Source organism: Stomoxys calcitrans, chromosome 4, assembly GCF_963082655.1.
Source record: "Stomoxys calcitrans chromosome 4, idStoCalc2.1, whole genome shotgun sequence".
NCBI classification, from domain to species: Eukaryota; Metazoa; Arthropoda; class Insecta; order Diptera; family Muscidae; genus Stomoxys; species Stomoxys calcitrans.
The window spans coordinates 186,543,914-186,566,090 of record NC_081555.1 but is presented as its reverse complement, the minus strand read 5'-3'; the positions used below and the strand labels follow the sequence as shown (position 1 = coordinate 186,566,090).

Sequence of the window (22,177 nt, the reverse complement as noted above, 5' to 3'; positions counted from 1 at the left end):
TTCAATTTCAGAGTTGTATCCAAACACTTTTATGTCAAATGGTTGGTTTAGATTTCAAAGTTTTTTCAATATTTTGTTTATTATTACACATTTTAATGTTGCGCTAATCACTGCTTTTGGCCGATACTGCACTAAATATTTTGTTGTTGGGCAACTGCTCCTACCTGTAAATTAATATATCTTGGTACCAAGATTTCATTAACATATAAAAGCCGAATGATAACTGATGCCGTCCGACAAATATTTCACACAGCGCTTGCAAATGGCTCTAATAAAAACATTTGGTTTTGCCACTTTCTTTCAACAGTGAAGCATTTATCATCAATTTTAAAATGACAATGTCAAAAAAATCATTTTTTTATGCCATGTCTACATTGACTCGTTTAGCTTTTGTCGCTTCGAAAAACATCTCAATCGTTTACGCTAGTTGAGATATTTTGGAAACAGCACTTTTTCGCCCTCCAACATAAATATTACGATGCACTATTGTTAAGATTTATTTTTTTTTGCTTTATCTGTAAAATTTTCTTGATTTAAAATTTTTTTTTTAATTCAACCTTAATTTTTTGTGTTTATTTAGCACTATTAAGGCGTTTATTGGGGCTCACATGCTTTGTGGCAAATGAACCAAATGAGTGGTTTGCTCAAAACAGCTTTGGCCGGAATATAGTATTAACAATATTATCAATAAATCATAAAAAATAAATATGTGTGTGTAAGCAGATTCACTGTTAGAAAAATGACGGTACTTTAACAATACCGTCTGGTATTATTTTGTTCGCGTCATTGGCAAAAATTTTTAATACCATTTGGTATCAATTCAATATCAGACAAAGGAGGCTATATAGAATTGACGGCGTCTAATTTGAATTCTTGTCATCGTGCCAGATGTATTGTTGAGCTTTGACGCCTTTCTAAAATTTTTGTTAAACAAATAAATAAAATGTTTTAATACAATTTGAGTGCGTAAAAACCTGTTTAAACACTCCAAAGCGTTGAAAATGGAAATAGAACATATTCTAAGGATATTCTACATCAAAAAAGTGATAGTCTCCGATATGGAAAACAATACTGCGTTGGTGTATTCATACACGCAGAGAAAAGTTGATACCAAAATGTGCTCATTTCAGTATGTGGTATGCAGCCTAATATACATACCCAGCGCCACCTTTATGTCACTAATATGACGACAGCGACACTTGCTGGCTATGTTTGGCCCGCTATGTAATTGGAGAGAGAAAACCACTTGACACCAACCGGTCATTATGGCTGCCCCATATGTTTAGTGGTGCTGGCTGGAAGACCTACTTCATGATGGAGGTTAGCCAAAGCCAAGCTGGCTGGAGCCCTTGAAACGAAGCGTCTTTTTGGTTTGGACTCGGTAGAGAAAAGGAGGTGGAATTGGCGTCTACACAACCCAGAAAAAAGGTAAAACGAGCATGAAAGTTTTAAAGTGGTTTTTTAATTATTATTTTATTATTTTTTGGTGGTTAAATATGTGAGAAGAAAAAGGCTTAAAATTAACTAAATGGGCATTTTATTGAAATGTTAAAGAATAAAAATTTAAACAATTTGAAAGCCTTAAAAATTAAAGTGATTAAAAGTCATAGATCTAAACATAAAAATTTTAACAATTTGAGAGCCTTAAATGTTAAACAAAATAAATAAAACTTAAAAAGTAAATAAAGCTCGAAAAATAAATAAGGAAATAAATTGAAAAACTGAAAAAATGGAAAATTATTAAATTATTAAGGCGTTTATTGGGGCTCACATGATTTGTGGCAAATGAGCCAAATGAGTGGTTTGCTCAAAACAGCTTTGGTCGGAATATAGTATTAACAATATTATCAATAAATCATAAAAAATAAATATGTGTGTGTAAGCAGATTCACTGTTAGAAAAATGACGGTACTTTAACAATACCGTCTGGTATTATTTTGTTCGCGTCATTGGCAAAGATTTTTAATACCATTTGATATCAATTCAATATCAGACAAAGGAGGCTACATACAATTTACGGCGTCTAATTTGAATTCTTGTCATCGTGCCAGAGGTATTGTTGAGCTTTGACGCCTTTCTAAAATTTTTGTTAAACAAATAAATAAAATGTTTTAATACAATTTGAGTGGGTAAAAACCTGTTTAAACACTCCAAAGCGTTGAAAATGGAAATAGAACATATTCTAAGGACATTCTACATCAAAAAAGTGATAGTCTCCGATATGGAAAACAATACTGCGTTGGTGTATTCATACACGCAGACAAAGTTGTTATCAAAATGTGCTCATTTCAGTATGTGGTATGCAGCCTAATGTACATACCCAGCGCCACCTTTATGTCACTAATATGACTACAGCGACACTTGCTGGCTATGTTTGGCCCGCTATGTTATTGGAGAGAGAAAACCACTTGACACCAACCGGTCATTATGGCTGCCCCATATGTTTAGTGGTGCTGGCTGGAAGACCTACTTCATGATGGAGGTTAGCCAAAGCCAAGCTGGCTGGAGCCCTTGAAACGAAGCGTCTTTTTGGTTTGGACTCGGTAGAGAAAAGGAGGTGGAATTGGCGTCTACACAACCCAGAAAAAAGGTAAAACGAGCATGAAAGTTTTAAAGTGGTTTTTTAATTATTATTTTATTATTTTTTGGTGGTTAAATATGTGAGAAGAAAAAGGCTTAAAATTAACTAAATGGGCATTTCATTGAAATGTTAAAAAATAAAAATTTAAACAATTTGAAGGCCTTAAAAATTAAAGTGATTAAAAGTCATAGATCTAAACATAAAAATTTTAACAATTTGAGAGCCTTAAATGTTAAACAAAATAAATAAAACTTAAAAAGTAAATAAATCTCGAAAAATAAATAAGGAAATAAACAAATTGAAGAACTGAAAAAATGGAAAATTATTAAAAATCTGATATGAAAGAAGTTATACAAAAAACTTTTAAATAATTAAAAAGAACTGAAAATTATTGCTAAAAACCAAAAAAAAGGAAAATTGTACAAAAACCTAAAAATAGTAAAAAAACTGCAAATTCTCCTGAAGGAGAAGAAAAGTTGCTAAAACAAAATAAACCAAAAAGGAAAAATTGTTGAAGCCAGTGGTTACTAATAAAACAAAATCTATGATCTACAATATTAAATCTAAAATTAAATCTATGACAACAATATTAGATCTATGAAGACAACCAAAAACTGAAATAACACAAAAACCAAACGACAAAATATAAGCTTGTCCACCTCCGCTGCCCATAGTGGGAACATCCGACTTCTGGATGACATCACAGCCACTGGTCAGCCGACAGTGCACCAAGTACCCCTTTCTTCTTATGTACATTTACAGGATACACACGAAGACTACTACGGGCGGACAGGACTTGAAGACAGTTTGCTTTCCTACAAATAAAAGACAGAAAAGATAATTTATTAATAAAGCGGCTTTGGTGGCAAACAACATAAACATACCTTTAGTTTTTTGTAAACGACGCGAGAGCAAATAGGCGTTTTCTTCAGCTGTTAGGGTGAGCTCGACCTAGGTCCAGGGGGGTAGCAGTTTTAGCTTTTGGGCGAAAAGGAGCCCCTACTGCATGTCTTTGGAAGGATAAATATAAACATAAAAAACAGAAGAAAATATTTTTATTTACGGGAAACACTATACAGACGGAATTGCATTATTCTAATAAATGCTCACCATTATAACGTTGAAATGAAATTCATCTTCGGCTAGTTCTCATTCCACAATGGAGGAGTAGTTGTTAAGGTAGGAAATGGGTAGTGCACCATGCTGTAGAGGGGGATGAGTGGGACGATGCTGGGGTATCCAAATAGGTTGGACATCGGATACCATGGTCGTGTGGGCCGCCCATCTCCACCCAGAGCTGGTTCATATTTGATTTTTTTTTTTTGTCACAGTAGCGACAGATCAAGGCTTCTGGCGGGAATCTAACTCACGACCGCTGCACTGGTAATCCAAGCACGCTACCAACTCAGCTACCGGGGCGCCCTATTTTGTTACGGATGCGGAATGGAAAATGTGGTGAAGCCAAAATGTCCGTGATGTCAGGGAAATCTACAGGCGGGCCCGAGAGAGGTGGAACGTTCCCGAAGTCGATGCACCACCAATAGAGGTCGATCATGTACAACAGATCCTCATTACAGTAACTATTTTAGAAAATAAAGATAGAATAAGTAAGGAAAATTAATTAGAAATGAAGTTAAATTGAAAGAAATAATGCCTTGGACCATAAGAATGGAGAAGTACCAGGAGACTAGGGATAGAATCTTTAGCGAAGCTGACCTCAAATTAAAGAAAATAAGAATCGAAAAGGTAAGGGTCAGATACAAGAAACGAAAGGACCTTAGAAAGGAGATTGCATTCGCGAAGGTGTATGAGGGCGACGATTCTAGGCTTTATATGCAAATTAAAATTGGTGAGGAATAGGTCGAGGGATTGTGTGACAGTGGTGCCATGGTAAGTTGCCTTGGCCAGAATTATTTGGAGAGGGTCGAAAAGGCCCGAATTCCCATTTTTGCGTATAACGCTTCGAATGTGGGCGTGGGAGGAGTTCATTTGCAGAAGGACGAAGACGGAGGAGAGCACCCAATAGCCTACGTTTCTAAGAAGAAGTTAACGGCAGCGCAGAAGAACTATTCCGTAACTGAGCGAGAGTGTTTGGCGGTAGTCGTGGCAATTAAGAAATTCAGGCCATATATCGAACTTATGCCCCTAACGGTAATCATCGACCATTTGTCTCTAAAGTGGCTAATGTACAACAAGTAGTTGAGTGGACGATTGGCTCGGTGGGGTTTATTACTTCAAGGGCATAGCTTCGAGATTGAGCATTGGCGAGGAAGCCAGAATGGTGTGCCAGACGCTCTCTCGACATATAACATGGATGAGCTCGATTTATGCCGCATATTAAACAAGGACGCTCCGGAGTTCAAGTTCGAAAACTACCACGAGAAGGTGATGATTGTCGAGGAAAATGGCAAGAGTTTGTCTGATCTACGCATCAAGGATGGTTGGATATATAAAAAGACTATTCCGGTGGCTACCGATATACCAAGCGAAGAATTCGCCTGGAAACGATGGGTACCAGAACAACTAACCTAGGAAGCGATCGCCAAGGCCCATAACCCACCGACATCAGCCCACTAAGGGTTCCGTAAAACGTTAAGGCGACTTAAAGAGCTGTATAACTGGCTGAGTATGGGTGCTCAGGTGTGAACTTATGTGCAAAGATGTCGAACATACAAGGAGTCGAAGCCGAATTATCAGAATATGCAACAGCCAATGGGTTAGGAGGTCCAAATCGATAGGCCGTTCCATAAAGTCTATATAGATTTTCTGGGGTATTATGTTCGGTCAAAGACCGGAAATACGTTTATATTTATCGTCCTGGACCACCTATCCAAGATTGTTTTGCTCAAGCCAATGAGAAAGGCCACGGCGACGAATGACATACAGTTCTTGACGACAGAGGTTTTCCATAAATTTGGTGTGCCCGAGACCCTATTTTCCGATAACGGAAAGCAATTTACCTGCAAGGATTTTGGGACAAATATGGTAACTCATGGAAGTGTGTACAGGTTGGCTCGCCAGCTGGATGCCCTAAAGGACCTAGAGTATACAGCATTGCCCAGGGCTACCCAATTGGAACTTATCAGGGAATGGCTTCGAAAGAACATGTCCAAGAGCTATACATTCAGAGCCGTTAAATACAAGGTCTAGAGCGGTTCGATTTTTCCCGGAGCAAGAGGCATTCCGTAGGAATCACCAGTTAAGCGATTTTAGTAAAAACATTAATGCCAAGCTCAGCAAGAAGTATTTGAAGTGTCGTATTGTACGCCCGGTCGGAAGATGTCTTTACGTGATTGAAGACTTAAAAGGCAAATCGATATATAAAAAGACTATTCCGGTGGCTACCGATATACCAAGCGAAGAATTCGCCTGGAAACGATGGGTACCAGAACAACTAACCTAGGAAGCGATCGCCAAGGCCCATAACCCACCGACATCAGCCCACTAAGGGTTCCGTAAAACGTTAAGGCGACTTAAAGAGCTGTATAACTGGCTGAGTATGGGTGCTCAGGTGTGAACTTATGTGCAAAGATGTCGAACATACAAGGAGTCGAAGCCGAATTATCAGAATATGCAACAGCCAATGGGTTAGGAGGTCCAAATCGATAGGCCGTTCCATAAAGTCTATATAGATTTTCTGGGGTATTATGTTCGGTCAAAGACCGGAAATACGTTTATATTTATCGTCCTGGACCACCTATCCAAGATTGTTTTGCTCAAGCCAATGAGAAAGGCCACGGCGACGAATGACATACAGTTCTTGACGACAGAGGTTTTCCATAAATTTGGTGTGCCCGAGACCCTATTTTCCGATAACGGAAAGCAATTTACCTGCAAGGATTTTGGGACAAATATGGTAACTCATGGAAGTGTGTACAGGTTGGCTCGCCAGCTGGATGCCCTAAAGGACCTAGAGTATACAGCATTGCCCAGGGCTACCCAATTGGAACTTATCAGGGAATGGCTTCGAAAGAACATGTCCAAGAGCTATACATTCAGAGCCGTTAAATACAAGGTCTAGAGCGGTTCGATTTTTCCCGGAGCAAGAGGCATTCCGTAGGAATCACCAGTTAAGCGATTTTAGTAAAAACATTAATGCCAAGCTCAGCAAGAAGTATTTGAAGTGTCGTATTGTACGCCCGGTCGGAAGATGTCTTTACGTGATTGAAGACTTAAAAGGCAAATCGATAGGGGTATACCACACGAAAGATCTTAAGCAATAGGCAAAAATACAATACATCACTAGACTACATCAACAGCGATGTGAGTCACTCAACAATAGTAGAGCCTCATGAAGACCTCGCAATGGATCAACATGGCTATGGGTACTGAAACATGGAGCGAGGGATGGCGGATAGAGGATACACCGAGGCGTACCATCTACTAGACACTTCGAGTTATTTTGCCTGGGCACATCCTAGCATTTGATCGCCGCTGGCACCACCCTTGGTCTCAAGCGAAGCCGGCAGGTCGAGTTCCGTGTGAAGCCAGTAATACCTGAAAGGAGAGAAGAGGAAATTCGTTTCATTATTTTCTTTTTTGATTTTATTTCTTCTTTGGAATTTCTGGTCTCATTTTGATTCACTCAGATTTCGTCCTATTTAGGATTTCGCTTTATTTTTATTTTTTTGGGTGAAGTTGCATTACGTTTCGTTTTTTTTTGTAAACTTTTAAAATTTCATGAATTGGGTTTTTCTCACATTTTTAAATTTTAATTTTCGGTTTTCGTTGGAGTTTTGTTTTTATTCACAAATTTATGATTTCATTTTAGAATTATTTTTTTTATTCACAGTTTATATTTTGTTTATATACACAAACACACTGGCACTCACACATTTTGGCACAGGGAACCAATTTTTAGACCATACGAATTGTGATTTCATGTGGAGAATTTACATCCCAGTTATGTATGTATGAACACACAAACACTTTTTATTTCTCAACGATGTGCTGATTTTTCATTATGATTTATTTTTTTTTTGTTGCTAAACGTTGGTCGAATGATGATTTTAGTCGCAAACACCCGAACAACATTTTTGTATTGGGTTTGTAAATTTTGTTGTTATAATTTTGGGCACAACCGGCGATTATTGCAAATTTGCCAATGAACTTTTTGCTAAGGAACTGGGGCGAACTTCTCACATATTACCACATAAACGACTTTTTTTAATACATTTTACATTTTTCGGCGTTGATTCGTTACATTGGGTAACTAGCCGGCATGAGCTACCCAATTCATAATTACACACACGGGAATAAAAATTTTTAGGCCTTTGGCAGTGAGCATATTTTATTTTTTTTTTAGTCTCGCACAGGACGTGAAGTTTAGTTTGTCACATATATTTTCCTTATTTCACTTTTCACTTGTGTTTTTTTATATACTTACCATTTTTTTCATTTATAAATTTCTGCTACGGCGGGTCGCTGCTGCCAGTCCTTGTTGTTGTTTTTTTTTTTTCTCAAAATGAACGACAGCGTCCATTCATAAAAATGAACGGCTTGATATAGAGGCCGTCACTCATATGTTCGCCGCACCTAATTGCTACGAAAGCGTCCGGTCCGTTGTCGCTATGCGGCAAGCGGCTGATCTGTCGCAAAGATAGGGCGCTCACAATAGGTCGTTATTTGAGTGTCGAGAAATTTGATAATAAGTGCGTTTTACCCTGGAATAATGTTATTTAATTACATACGAGACCCGGAAAACGGAATTCTAGTTAACAAGGCGTTTATCACCGAAAAGTAAAATTTTACAAACCTACGCTTGGACGACATATCTGTCAGACGGACGTGGCTTCAGGTTAGTTTTTACATAGGTAGGGTTAGAAAGGCAGGGTTCGAACTTCCACGTTGATTTCATGGGTCGAAATTTAGATGTTGGTTCAGCTACACTTAGAGAAATTGCACTTTTCCCTTCCATCCTTTGATAAGGATATCAGCGGGATGGTTGGGTTTGTAGTATGCAGCCTAATGTACATACTCAGCGCCACCTTTATGTCACTAATGTGACTACAGCGACACATGCAGGCTATGTTTGGCCCCCATCGGGAAGAGAGAGATAATTAGGTGACACCAACTGGTCATTATGGCTGTTCCATATGTTTTGTTGCTGCCGGCTCAAAAAGACCGACTTGATGAGGGAGGTCAACCAAAGCCAAGCTGGGTAGAGCCCTCGAAATGAAGCGTCTTTTTTGGTTTGGACTCGGCAGAGAAAAGGAGGTGGATTTGGCGTTTAACAACCCAGAAAAAAATAAAATTAGCATGAATGTTTTAAAGTGGTTTTTTATTAGACTTTTGGTGGTTAAATATGTGGGAAGAAAAAGGCTCAAAATTAATTAAATGGAAATTTTATTAAAATGTTAAAGAAAAAAAATTTAAACAATTTGAAAGCCTTAAAAGTTAATGTGATTAAAAGTCAAAGGTCTAAAAATTAAAATTTAAACAATTTGAAAACCTTAAGGGTTAAAGCAAAATGAAGAAATAAACAAATTGAAAAACTGAAAAAGTTATACAAAAAACTTTTAAATAATTAAAATGAACTGAAATTAAAACCTGTAATTGCTAAAAACGAAAAAAATAAAAATTGTACAAAAACCTGAAAATAATAAAAAAAAAACTGAAAGAGAAGAAAAGTTGCTAAAAAAAGAAACCAAAAAGGAAAAATTGTTAATCAAATAGAGTTGAAGCCAAAGGCTATTAATAAAATTAAATCTATGCAGACGACCGAAAACTGAAATAACTCAAAAACCAAACGCCAAAATAAAAGCTTCTCCACCTCCGCTGCCCATCGTGGGAATATCCGACTACTGGATGACAACACAGGCACTGGCCAGCCGACAGTGCACCAGGTACCCCTTTCTTCTTACATACATTTACGGGACACATACGAAGACTCCTACGGGCGGACAGGACTTGCCATAGGAAGACCAATCCTCCAGGAAGACTGGCTGGACCTGCAAAGAAAGAAGAGGAAGTGTTTTAATATTGTTTTATTTGAAGTTTTTATAACGAATTAAATTTAGAATTATTAGAATTTGTAATTGCTGTTGTCACGATCATTTCTGGTTAGTTTTTGTCGTCTTTTACTTGTTATTGGAATTTAGCTATGAATTTTGAATTATCCTATTAAATACTCACCATTTTTATAACGTTGAAATGAAACTCATCTTCGGCTAGTTCTCATTCCACAATGGAGGATTAGTTGTTAAGGTAAGAAAGGGGTAGTGCACCATGCTGTAGAGGGGGATGAGTGGGGCCATTCTGGGGTATCCAAAATGGGTGGACATCGGATACCATGGTTGGGGTGGGCCCAGTCCAGGGCACTGAGAACGAGAACAGTCTCAATGTGACTGCCTTAATGAGTGTGTGTGACCCTGTTTTTCTGTTCCATCCAGAGTTGGTTTATGAAGAGTGGGGCGATTCTGGGGTATCCAAAATGGGTGGACATCGGATAACAGGGTTGCGGTGGGTCCAGTCCAGGGCACTGAGAACGAGAATAGTTTCAATGTGACTGCCTTAATGAGTTTGTGTGACCCTGTTTTTCTGTTCCATCCAGAGCTGGTTTATATTTGATATTTTTTGCCAGCTGTCTCTGGACATGGTGTGTTGGCAAGAATCGAGACTGAGCCACAGCCGGTGCTTTAAACGCCAACAGCCAGCGCCCGCCAGCACATTGACCACCTTCTCCATCGAGACAGTGCGGACCCTCTGGGGTCCACGACAAATACCATACGGTATTGATAGTAAAGCAACATCGTATGGTATGAAAACAATACCGGATGGTATGGACGAAACATAAAATAATTATTACCGTTTGGTACTAGCTGGTATTGGCAGTTCGTCAATATTCTGTTATTCGTTTTAGTACCAGGTCGTTATTTGTTTTAGTACCAAACCGTTATTGATTATTCGACCCCTTAATGAACCAAAAAAACCATCGAAAATAATTTTAATCTAATTTTATTTCGATTATTTGAGTGATGTTACACCGTGACAAACCTCAGTTCTTTGTATTCAGAAATTGATTCCATATCCATTGATTCCCAGGGAGGTTTTCATATGAATACACCAACATAGCATTTTTAATTAAACATTTTTTTTATTTGTTTAATAATTATTTTATAAAGGCGTTTTATTTTAAGTACAACACTTCTGGCGCGATGATAATAAAACAAATGTGACGCCGTCAATTTTTAAAAGCCTTCTTTGTCTGGCATTGGATTGATACCAAATGATATTACAAATCTTTATCAATGACGGGAACAAAATAATACCAAGTGGTACTGGCAAAGTACCGTAATTTTTCTATCATTGCTCTACTAATGTGCACATGACTGGCATGGCCTTTTGTATCTAAATTTAAAGATAAAAGGTTATAGAAAGAGACACACATATACATATGTGTTTAATTTTTTCTTCTAACATCCCCTTCATAATTAAGCAGCAGTCAATTTCAGCGAACAGCAGACTTTTCATCAATAAGTCTGCTACTTTGAAATTGGAGTAATACTGCTGTAAGAGCAGAACTACTGCTACAAAAGCAGCAAATATTCAGCAGACAGTGTTTGCTATTTTCAGCCACCTTTTTTCTATGAGTGTAGTACCAAACGGTATTAATCATTTTATGTCTCATCCATACCTACGGTATTGTTTTGGTATCATATGGTGTTGCTTTACTATCAATACCGTATGGTACTGAAATTGGCATGTTTGCTATCAACTTTTCTGTGGTTACAGTTATCGCCGTTAATTACTAATATTCAGAATATTAATTACAAATATTACTTATATTCAGCAGACAGTGTTTACTATTTTTCGCCAACTTTTTTCTATGAGTGTAGTACCAAACGGTACTAATCATTTTATGTCTCATCCATACCAACGGTATTGTTTTTGTACCATGCGGTGTTGCTTTACTATCAATACCATATGGTACTGAAATTAGCATGTTTGCTATCAACTTTTCTGTGGGTGTATTTATCGCCGCTCCCAAATTGAAATGGACTTGCTTATTTATTGAAAACCAGCAGCATGAAAGTCTGCTTTATAAAGATTGGTACCAAGATATATTCATTTACATCAATATATATTCATTTACTGGTAGTAGCAGTTGCCCAACAACAAAATATTAGGTACACTATCTGTCAAAACCAATGATTAGTGCAACTCTGATTTTGTGTATGTTAGTAGTTCGCGCCATTTTTCGTTGGTTGTGTGTTATGGTTCTTAACTATAATACACATACACAACCAAAATTGGTAAAAGATTGTGAACTGTACTCAGCTGTTTACGGTACACTATCTGGTAATTATGTCATGATTTAAAGGTAGTCGCAGTTGCACAACAACAAAATATTTAGTGCACTATCTGGCAAAATCCGTGATTAGTGCAACTATGTCAAAATTTGCATTGCTACTGTCCATGGCGAAAAAATCAAAGGTGGTTTCATTTGTACAACAACCACAAATCACATAGTGCAATCCGCCATCTTGTCATCAAGCTGGTAGACGTCTTGCCGACAAACACAAAGAAATTTATGCGCGTGTGTGTATACGTGTACTTCCGGATTTCCGGACACTTCCTAATTGACATTCTACTTTTTATTTGCATTATCATGAGCAGCAGCCATATGACTATATAAACGTGTAGATTATAAAATAAAATAATTAATAGAGATAGAGACTTTACCTTGTATACAAATGCCTAGCTTCTGTTGTTATCAGTCACAGAATTGCAGTTCTGAGGTCTTCTTCTCACACTGTGTGTCGAATGGTAGCAAAGTTGTAGGAATAGTGAATATACGACGTTAAGTGTGGTGAATAATTTTTGAGTAGCCCAGGGGCTAGTAAGATTTTTGACAGCACAGCAAATTTTCACGTTTCGTTGATTAAAGTCCCATGTCAGTAATTGTAAATTCATTTGCATTTTGGTAACCAACTTGCGTGCGGCAAAACTTAGCCGCCTACATTGTGGGCAGATGTCACTAAAATTAAACGACTTATTTGGTATATAATAAGCAAAATTAATGTTTATTATCATTGGAAAAGGGATTCTAAAAGGTTGTTATTTAACAATAACGGACAAAAGTACAGTTTTGTGTTGGTTAAATGAAATGATAACGCGGCTGTTTAGCGATGTTTCTATAACGGCGTCAATAGTTTGTTTACCTGGCTTGAGTTTCGTTCATCATTTTCATATAAACATCTCCGTATTCATATTTCCATATTGTAACGTTCGAATTTGCAATATAACTGCAGTAATGGAAAATATTTTTGAAAAATATTCATTACGCAAATAATTATTATTTTCTGGTTTTTCCTGTATTATTATGTGGCGCGCACGTTTACTTTTGATTTTTGACAAACGTCAAAATTTGTCAGTGTTAGAAAAAATGGTCGATTGGCACAGAAAATTACATTTTTTTTCACCAGTGTAAAAAACAACCCCCTCGTCATTTTTCATCTCACCATAGAAGATTGTTATCATTTGGCACACGCTCTCAATATAAATCGATACAGGTAAGTGCAGTTGCCAAACAACAAAAAATCGAGTGCACTATCGAGAAAACTCCAGTTCGCTATTTCGCGCCATTTTTCACTGTGTGTTAAATATAATGCACTTCGCGAGAAGAAATTTTACTCAACAGTTTGCTGTATGTTACCTTTTCGTTATATATGCTTCTTCTTTCCGTGGTAAGTCGACCACGTGTGGGTAACTGCTGTGTATGTACAACCACAGATGACTCTGTTGCACGGTGGATCCCTAATAAAATTACCTCAATTAAGTTTTATTGGTTAAAGTGAACATAAAAAATGTAGCAAATAAATTTTTTAGACTAAATGTATTATCATTAATTGAATTAAGTTCATTTAGCTATTACAATAGCATAAAAAGCACTTTTCTCAAATATATTTTAATTTCTTTTTAACACATTGGCGGACTTCCAAAATGTTATTTGCCTTGCATTCCTTCATTTAGCTATTACAATTTCATAAAAACACTTATCTCAAAAATATTTTAATTTCTTTTTAACACATTGGCGGACTTTCAAAATATTAGTTGCTTTGTATTCGAACAATGTATAACACCCCGTTTACACTACTCATTAAATCCGGATTTAAGGCTCTCGTCAGCTGATTTTATAAAGGAAAAACCGATGATCAAGCCATTAAATCCGGATTTAAAGAGCTGTGTTAACGGGGTTTGTTGTTTCGACAGCGATATTTAATGTTTACATTGTATACTATTCCAAATGTATCGGTTAACGCAACAAAAAAGCAACCAAAACCCCTTTTAAATCCGGATTTAATGGCTCGATCATCTGTTTTCCCTTTATGGATGGATGTTTGTCAATGCGTGTTTTCTAATAGAACAACCAAATAATGAAACATCGCTGCAAGAAGAAAACTAAAATGCTGCAAAAAGAAAACTTTAAAATGCTGCAAGAAGAAAACTTTGATCAGACAAAAGATATTTCACTCTCCTTCGTACCTTCGTGAGATTTTAGGTTAATCATATCAGAGCTGTAAATCTGTGATCCCACAAATATAGTCTACAAACAGTTGATGGGATAGCTTCCAAACCATCCACATACTCTCACCCAATTAGAAAATTAACTAAATTTTGGTTTTCATTTTGATGCAATTTGTAGCGCCTAAAAATATGTGGTAGTCAAAATGTCGAGGAATGACGTTACTGTATAAAAAGTAAGGATGACTATACACGTAGTTATAGTTTATATTTATTTATTTAATGAATACCTACACAGCAAGATTAAGTCTTATAGTTATAGTGCAGGCTTATAAGAATAATCATGCATTCTTCTTAAGAAATAATAAATCAATTATAAAAAGAATAAATATTCTCAAATATCCTTATAGAAAATAATTAAAATAAACTTTAGAATTTTGTGAAATTGTTAAAATAAACTTTAGAATTGGCTAGAAAATAATATTGTTTAAAAGAAAAAAAAAAAAATAAATTTTAAAACAGATAATTTCAAAGAAAAATGAGAAGTCTTTTTTAAAAATTGACGCGTTGCTGATGTTTTGGATATTGTGAGGAAGAGTATTCATAAAGAGAAGAGAATAAATATTGACTTGAACTTGAACAATTAAATGTAGTATTGATTAATGAAAATATTTTTAACAACGTGATTAATTGCTTTGATAATTTTTGACATTGAAATTATATTTTCCATTGAATCATGACAAGTGATTGTAAGAAAGGCCAATATTTAACAAATTTTTAATTATCCGAATTAAATTTGTTATTAAATAGCATAAACAGTATGTAACCGATTCTACAAGAAGCAATATGTTATTTTCTCTTTCACACAAATGTATTCCGAACAGAAGTGCCAATGAGGAAAAATATGTCTATGGAAATTTGACAAAACAACACATCTTGAAAATAGAAATTTTAAAGGAGATCGAGAAAACACATTAAATAGCAGAAAATTTTTTTCTATATCAATTTGAAGAGCTTAAAAGAGCAAATGTGAAGAGCTTCAAAATTCCAGCTCTTACCGTTTAAAAAAAATTGAAAAAATAGTATATGTGATTGATGATGATTTATTGGGTTGCCCAAAAAGTAATTGCGGATTTTTCATATAGTCGGCGTTGACAAATTTTTTCACAGCTTGTGACTCTGTAATTGCATTCTTTCTTCTGTCAGTTATCAGCTGTTACTTTTAGCTTGCTTTAGAAAAAGAGTGTAAAAAAAGTATATTTGATTAAAGTTCATTCTAAGTTTTATTAAAAATGCATTTAATCTCTTTTAAAGAACTTGTAGCAGGCCGTTGCAAATGTGTCAATTAGTCCAGATTGATTTTAGTTCATAATACTAAACAATTTTAAAACACTTAAAAATTGTTTCGTGCTACGTTTCTAAGTACTGACTTTCAAACTGTTCGAAAACTAACCTTTTGAAAAAACGGGTGCAAATTTTTAATATTTGTACACCCTACACTACAACAAGAGCATACCTATCCTCTATGTACGCACAGGTTGACAGGTCATGGTTACATGGAAAACCTCAGGGAATTGGAAACAGCAATTGGCGAAGCTTCACCTGGGACAATAGTCCAGAGGATGTTGGAGAATGAAAGAACTTGTAGCAGTATGTTGTATTCTATGTTTCGCGTGCTTGATTTTGTTGAATATCCAGATCCAGGACTCTGCGACTGATGGGGAGCGTCCAGAGGGTTCTGGGTCTGAGACGAGTGGGTTTGGCTGGGCAGTTAAACAGGTGATGTGTGTCGTGGGGTCCCAGGTCACAATGGAGACAAACATCTGGCTTCAATCCTCGTTGATCTTGCCGATGAAAGACTTCATCGGGTCAATCCGGTACATAAAACCAGCTGCATCTGCCGTATGGTAATTGAGCCAGAACTACTCTGGTTTGCCAGGAAAGGTCAAAGGCGATCGTTCCCCAAGAAGCGCATTCATCCGGTAGCTATTCACCGCATCTACATGAATGTTGTCTAGACCCACTTGATATAGATGTTCTCTCATGTAGCACTGAACCTCTCGCTCTAGATCATGTAGATCCACCTTAAAGCTTCTGGGCAGTGGATACCTATCCACAAGATGATGATTTGAATGGTCCCTGCGATAACAGCTTATGTAGCACTGAACCTCTGGCTCTAGACCATGTAGATCCACCTTAAAGCTTCTGGGTGGTGGATACCTATCCACAAGATGATGATTTCGCTGGTTGAAGCCACGGCAAATGAGTTCGGTGATGGCATGCAAAGCTGTTGTTGTGCTATGCAGTCTTCGAAATTCATGCTGATGCTCGGCGAATGGAAATTCTCCTACGAGGCTCGGGAGGAGTATGCCTCAAGCGTCTTTGCTACTGGTGAGAGAAGGGAGATCGGTCTGTACGACTCCCCCAAACTGGGGTCTTTTCCAGGCTTCAGTAGCGGAATCACTATTCCCATTTTCCAGACATCGGGAACTATAAGACATGTTGAGGACAGTAGTAAGGTACTCAACTTTAGTTGAATCCAGATTCTTCAACATAAATGTAGAGATTCCGTCGGGGCCCAACGCCTTAGATGATTTGGCGCCAAGGGTGACATTCGTTACTTCGCCCACGGTAAACTGTGATGGCTGTTCTTCGGCTCCAAGAATACGGCGAATGGCTCTCCTCCTTGCCCTGCCACTCTCGGCGACGTCCGACGACGACGAGGGCGCAGAAGACGACGACGATCTGGGTCACACTGCTGGCTATGTTCGCACAGCACCTTGCGACATATCCAGACTAAACTCCCGTGGTGAAGGGAGGCCAGAGCAAGATCGGAAATGTACCCGCTCCATGCACCGGTTACACCTCACCGACACCGACCGATGATGGAGGCGGTTCTTGCAAACCGAACAGAACCAGGGTTTGGAGTTCTTTCCAATCCCGGCACGAACCAGGCAAGGCATGTGCCTCTCCCATGACGAACACGTACACTGAGGCGGCAGCCCTTGCCGATGATGGTTCCATCGGGTCAATCCGGTGTGTACAACCGGCTGCCATGGGAGTGGGCTGGGCAGGTAAACAGGTGATGTGGGTCGTGGGGTCCCAGGTCACAATAGAGATAAACATCCTGCACGCTGGCTTCCATCCTTGAATAGCGGCATTCTAACAGATCTGTATATTATTCCACTGCGAAGCAACGCTAGCGCTGCACAAATGGCCAATTGCTTTATACGTGGTCAACAAGGTTTTTTGTCAGAAACCAAGTGCAGATCTGGCAGATCTGTATATTATTCCACTGCGTGTCACATAGCTGACGAGACAACGCTAGCGCTGCACAACTGGCCAATTGCTTTATACGTGGTCAACAAGGTTTTTGTCAGAAACCAAGTGCTGACGACGAGTGACTTGAGCACATTGTTTCTACTTTTGACTTCATCACAAATTGCCGTGTCATGTGGGGAGAATGTTTAAGAGTTGTAAAATGTGATCCACTCAGAATCACTTTTTGGTCGATTTAGCTATGTACGTCTGTCTGCCTGTCTTTCTTCCCATATTCATTTTCGTAAAAATTTACTCAAGACATCTTCTTTGGCCTAGAGACAATCCTGTTGAAATCGGAACAAATCGGTTCAGATTTGGATATAGCTGCCACATATATGTTCATCCGATTTTAACTTATACTGCAATAATATCGTCATATGTCAACCGATTCTCGAGAAATTTGGTACGAAGGCTTCTCTTACGACTTTTCTAATCATTAGTTAATTGCATAGAAATCAGTTCGGATTTAGATATAGCTCCCATATATGTATATGGGATTTTCATTTCTAGAGCCTTTGCAAACGCATGTATCAACCGATCTTCTCAAAATTTTGCACAACTGTTTCCTCTATGACTCCTAAAATATGTACGGATTTTGGTCGAAATTCTACATAGAAACAAGAATTTAATAAAATTTTTCCAAAAACAAATTTCAATGCAATTTTCTCTAAAGACAAAATTCCAATAAACTTTTTTTTTCTACAGACATAATTTTAATTTTTTAATTTAACTTGCCATAAATGCAAATTAAATAATCGTTTATTTTTAATACAAATTCGTTTATAGGACCGATTTCAGCAAAATGTTTATTGTGTATATAAATTTATTAATGACAACAAAGATTTTAATTTTTTCAGTGCAGGTTTAATATATTGGGTTGCCTAAAAAGTAATTGCGGATTTTTTAAAAGAAAGAAAGAAAATGCATTTTTAATAAAACATAGAATGAACTTTAATCAAATATATAATTGCCATTTTGTTCGATAACCTTTTGCCATGTTCCTGGCAAATTTAGTATTCCACGCTCATAGAACTTCTGGCCTTTATCTGCAAAAAACTGAACCAAGTGCGATTTTATAGCCTCATCATTGCCGAAAGTTTTAACATTTAAGGAGTTCTGCAAAGATCGAAATAAATGGTAGTCTGATGGTGCAAGGTCAGGGCTATATGGTGGATGCATCAAAAGTTCCCAGCCAAGCTCACTCAGTTTTTGGCGAGTGACCAAAGATGTGTGCGGTCTAACGTTGTCCTGGTGGAATATGACACCTTTACGATTGACCAATTCTGGTCGCTTCTCCTTGATGGCTGTATTCAATTTGTCCAATTGTTGACAGTAAACATCCGAATTAATCGTTTGGTTCCTTGGAAGCAGCTCAAAATATACCACACCCTTCCAATCCCACCAAACAGACAGCATAACCTTCTTTTGGTGGATATCGGCCTTTGAAGTGGTTTGAGCTGGTTCACCATGCTTGGACCATCATCGTTTTCGACTAACGTTGTTGTAAACAATCCATTTTTATACCCACCACCGAAGGATGGGGGTATATTCATTTTGTCATTCCGTTTGAAACACATCGAAATATCCATTTCCGACCCTATAAAGTACATATATTCTTGATCAGCGTAAAAATCTAAGACGATCTAGGCATGTCCGTCCGTCTGTCCGTCTGTCTGTTGAAATCACGCTACAGTCTTTAAAAATTGAGATATTGAGCTGAAATTTTGCACAGATTCTTTTTTTGTCCATAAGCAGGTTAAGTTCGAAGATGGGCTATATCGGACTATATCTTCATATAGCCCCCATATAGACCGATCCGCCGATTTAGGGTCTTAGGCCCATAAAAGCCACATTTATTATCCGATTTTGCTGAAATTCGGGACAGTGAGTTTTGTTAGGCCCTTCGACATCCTTCGTCAATTTGGCTCAGATCGCTCCAGATTTGGATATAGCTGCCATATAGACCGACCCTCCGATTTAGGGTCTAAGGGCCATAAAAGCCACATCTTTTATCCGATTCCACTGAAATTCGGGACAGTAAGTTGTGTTAGGCCCTTCGACATCCTTTGTCAATTTGGCCCAGATCGGTTCAGATTTGGATATAGCTGCCATATAGACCGATCCTCCGATTTATGGTGTTAGGCCCATAACAGCCACATTTATTACCCGATTTTGCTGAAATTTGGGACAGTGAGTTTTGTTAGGCCCTTCGACATCCTTCGTCAATTTGGCTCAGATCGGTTCAGATTTGGATATAGCTGCCATATAGACCGACCCTCCGATTTAGTATCTAAGGGCCATAAAAGCCACATCTTTTATCCGATTCCACTGAAATTCGGGACAGTGAGTTGTGTTAGGCCCTTCGACATCCTTTGTCAATTTGGCCCAGATCGGTTCAGATTTGGATATAGCTGCCATATAGACCGATCCTCCGATTTATGGTGTTAGGCCCATAAAAGCCACATTTATTACCCGATTTTGCTGAAATTTGGGACAGTGAGTTGCGTTAGGCCCCTCGACATCTTTCTTCAATTTGGCCCAGATCGGTTCAGATTTGGATATAGCTGCTATATAGACCGATTTCTTGATTTAAGGTTTTGGGCCCATAAAATGCTCATTTATTGTCCATGTCGCCGAAATTTGGGACAGTGAGTTAAGTTAAGCTCCTTGACATACATCTGCAATATCGCACAGATCGGTCCAAATTTAGATATAGCTGCCATATAGACCGATATCTAGGTTTTAGGTTTTGGGGCCATAAAGACGCATTTATTGTCCGATGTCGCTGAAATTTGAGACAGTGAGTTTTGTTAGGCCCTTCGACATCCTTCGTCAATTTGGCTCAGATCGGTTCAGATTTGGATATAGCTGCCATATAGACCGACCCTCCGATTTAGGGTCTAAGGGCCATAAAAGCCACATCTTTTATCCGATTCCACTGAAATTCGGGACAGTAAGTTGTGTTAGGCCCTTCGACATCCTTTGTCAATTTGGCCCAGATCGGTTCAGATTTGGATATAGCTGCCATATAGACCGATCCTCCGATTTATGGTGTTAGGCCCATAAAAGCCACATTTATTACCCGATTTTGCTGAAATTTGGGACAGTGAGTTGCGTTAGGCCCCTCGACATCTTTCTTCAATTTGGCCCAGATCGGTTCAGATTTGGATATAGCTGCTATATAGACCGATTTCTTGATTTAAGGTTTTGGGCCCATAAAATGCTCATTTATTGTCCATGTCGCCGAAATTTGGGACAGTGAGTTAAGTTAAGCTCCTTGACATACATCTGCAATATCGCACAGATCGGTCCAAATTTAGATATAGCTGCCATATAGACCGATATCTAGGTTTTAGGTTTTGGGGCCATAAGGACGCATTTATTGTCCGATGTCGCTGAAATTTGAGACAGTGAGTTTAGTTAGGCTCTTCGACGTCCTTCTTCAATTTTGCCCAGATCGATCCAGATTTGAATATAGCTGCCATGTAGACCGATCTCTCGATTTAAAGTCTTTGCCCCATAAAAAGCGCATTTATAATCCAATTTCACTGATATTTTACATAGTAACTTATGTTAGGCTTTTCAACATCCGTATAAAAAGCGCATTTATAATCCAATTTCACTGAAATTTTACATAGTAACTTATGTTAGGCTTTTCAACATCCGTGTCGTATATGGTTCAGATCGGTTAATTTTTAGATATAGCTACTGTACTTATTAGTATTTGGTCCAAATCGGAACATGTTTTGATATAACTGATATGGGTCATAAGGTATGAAATTTTCACCGAATTTTGATGAAAGGTGGTTTACATATATACCCGAGGTGGTGGGTATCCAAAGTTCGGCCCGGCCGAACTTAACGCCTTTTTACTTGTTCATCTCCAGTTATGATTCGTTTTAAAAACGGATCAAATTCATTGCGTTTAAGGTGCATATCACAAGCGTTGATTCGGTTTGTTAAATGAATTTCTTTCAATACATGTGGTACCCGTATTAAAATTGACGCCAAACAAACAAATGTAAACAGACCGATTCTTGATTTAAGGTTTTGGGCCCATAAAATGCTCATTTATTGTCCATGTCGCCGAAATTTGGGACAGTGAGTTAAGTTAAGCTCCTTGACATACATCTGCAATATCGCACAGATCGGTCCAAATTTAGATATAGCTGCCATATAGACCGATATCTAGGTTTTAGGTTTTGGGGCCATAAAGACGCATTTATTGTCCGATGTCGCTGAAATTTGAGACAGTGAGTTTTGTTAGGCCCTTCGACATCCTTCGTCAATTTGGCTCAGATCGGTTCAGATTTGGATATAGCTGCCATATAGACCGACCCTCCGATTTAGGGTCTAAGGGCCATAAAAGCCACATCTTTTATCCGATTCCACTGAAATTCGGGACAGTGAGTTGTGTTAGGCCCTTCGACATCCTTTGTCAATTTGGCCCAGATCGGTTCAGATTTGGATATAGCTTCCATATAGACCGATCCTCCGATTTATGGTGTTAGGCCCATAAAAGCCACATTTATTACCCGATTTTGCTGAAATTTGGGACAGTGAGTTGCGTTAGGCCCCTCGACATCTTTCTTCAATTTGGCCCAGATCGGTTCAGATTTGGATATAGCTGCTATATAGACCGATTTCTTGATTTAAGGTTTTGGGCCCATAAAATGCTCATTTATTGTCCATGTCGCCGAAATTTGGGACAGTGAGTTAAGTTAAGCTCCTTGACATACATCTGCAATATCGCACAGATCGGTCCAAATTTAGATATAGCTGCCATATAGACCGATATCTAGGTTTTAG

At 38.0% G+C, this 22,177-nt stretch overlaps 2 long non-coding RNA genes across 4 annotated transcripts; both read right to left on the bottom strand.

Moving 5' to 3' along the window:
- Positions 1–2,792: 2,792 nt before the first annotated feature.
- Positions 2,793–8,046, bottom strand: LOC106084609 (uncharacterized). Of its 3 annotated transcripts, XR_009398231.1 has the most exons (5): positions 7,968–8,010; positions 6,959–7,078; positions 3,692–4,161; positions 3,466–3,591; positions 2,793–3,396 (listed from the first exon to the last, which is right to left on the bottom strand). It is a non-coding gene; the product is annotated as an uncharacterized LOC106084609 (long non-coding RNA). The 3 variants fall into 3 exon arrangements; XR_001220844.2 differs by lacking the exon at positions 6,959–7,078 and having other exon boundaries at positions 2,796–3,396; positions 7,968–8,046; XR_009398230.1 differs by having other exon boundaries at positions 2,796–3,396; positions 6,959–8,027.
- A 1,092-nt stretch (positions 8,047–9,138) lies between these two features.
- LOC106084603 (uncharacterized) lies at positions 9,139–13,289 on the bottom strand. Its single transcript, XR_001220838.2, has 4 exons — positions 12,745–13,289; positions 12,266–12,560; positions 9,716–10,061; positions 9,139–9,531 (listed from the first exon to the last, which is right to left on the bottom strand). It is a non-coding gene; the product is annotated as an uncharacterized LOC106084603 (long non-coding RNA).
- Positions 13,290–22,177: the final 8,888 nt, after the last annotated feature.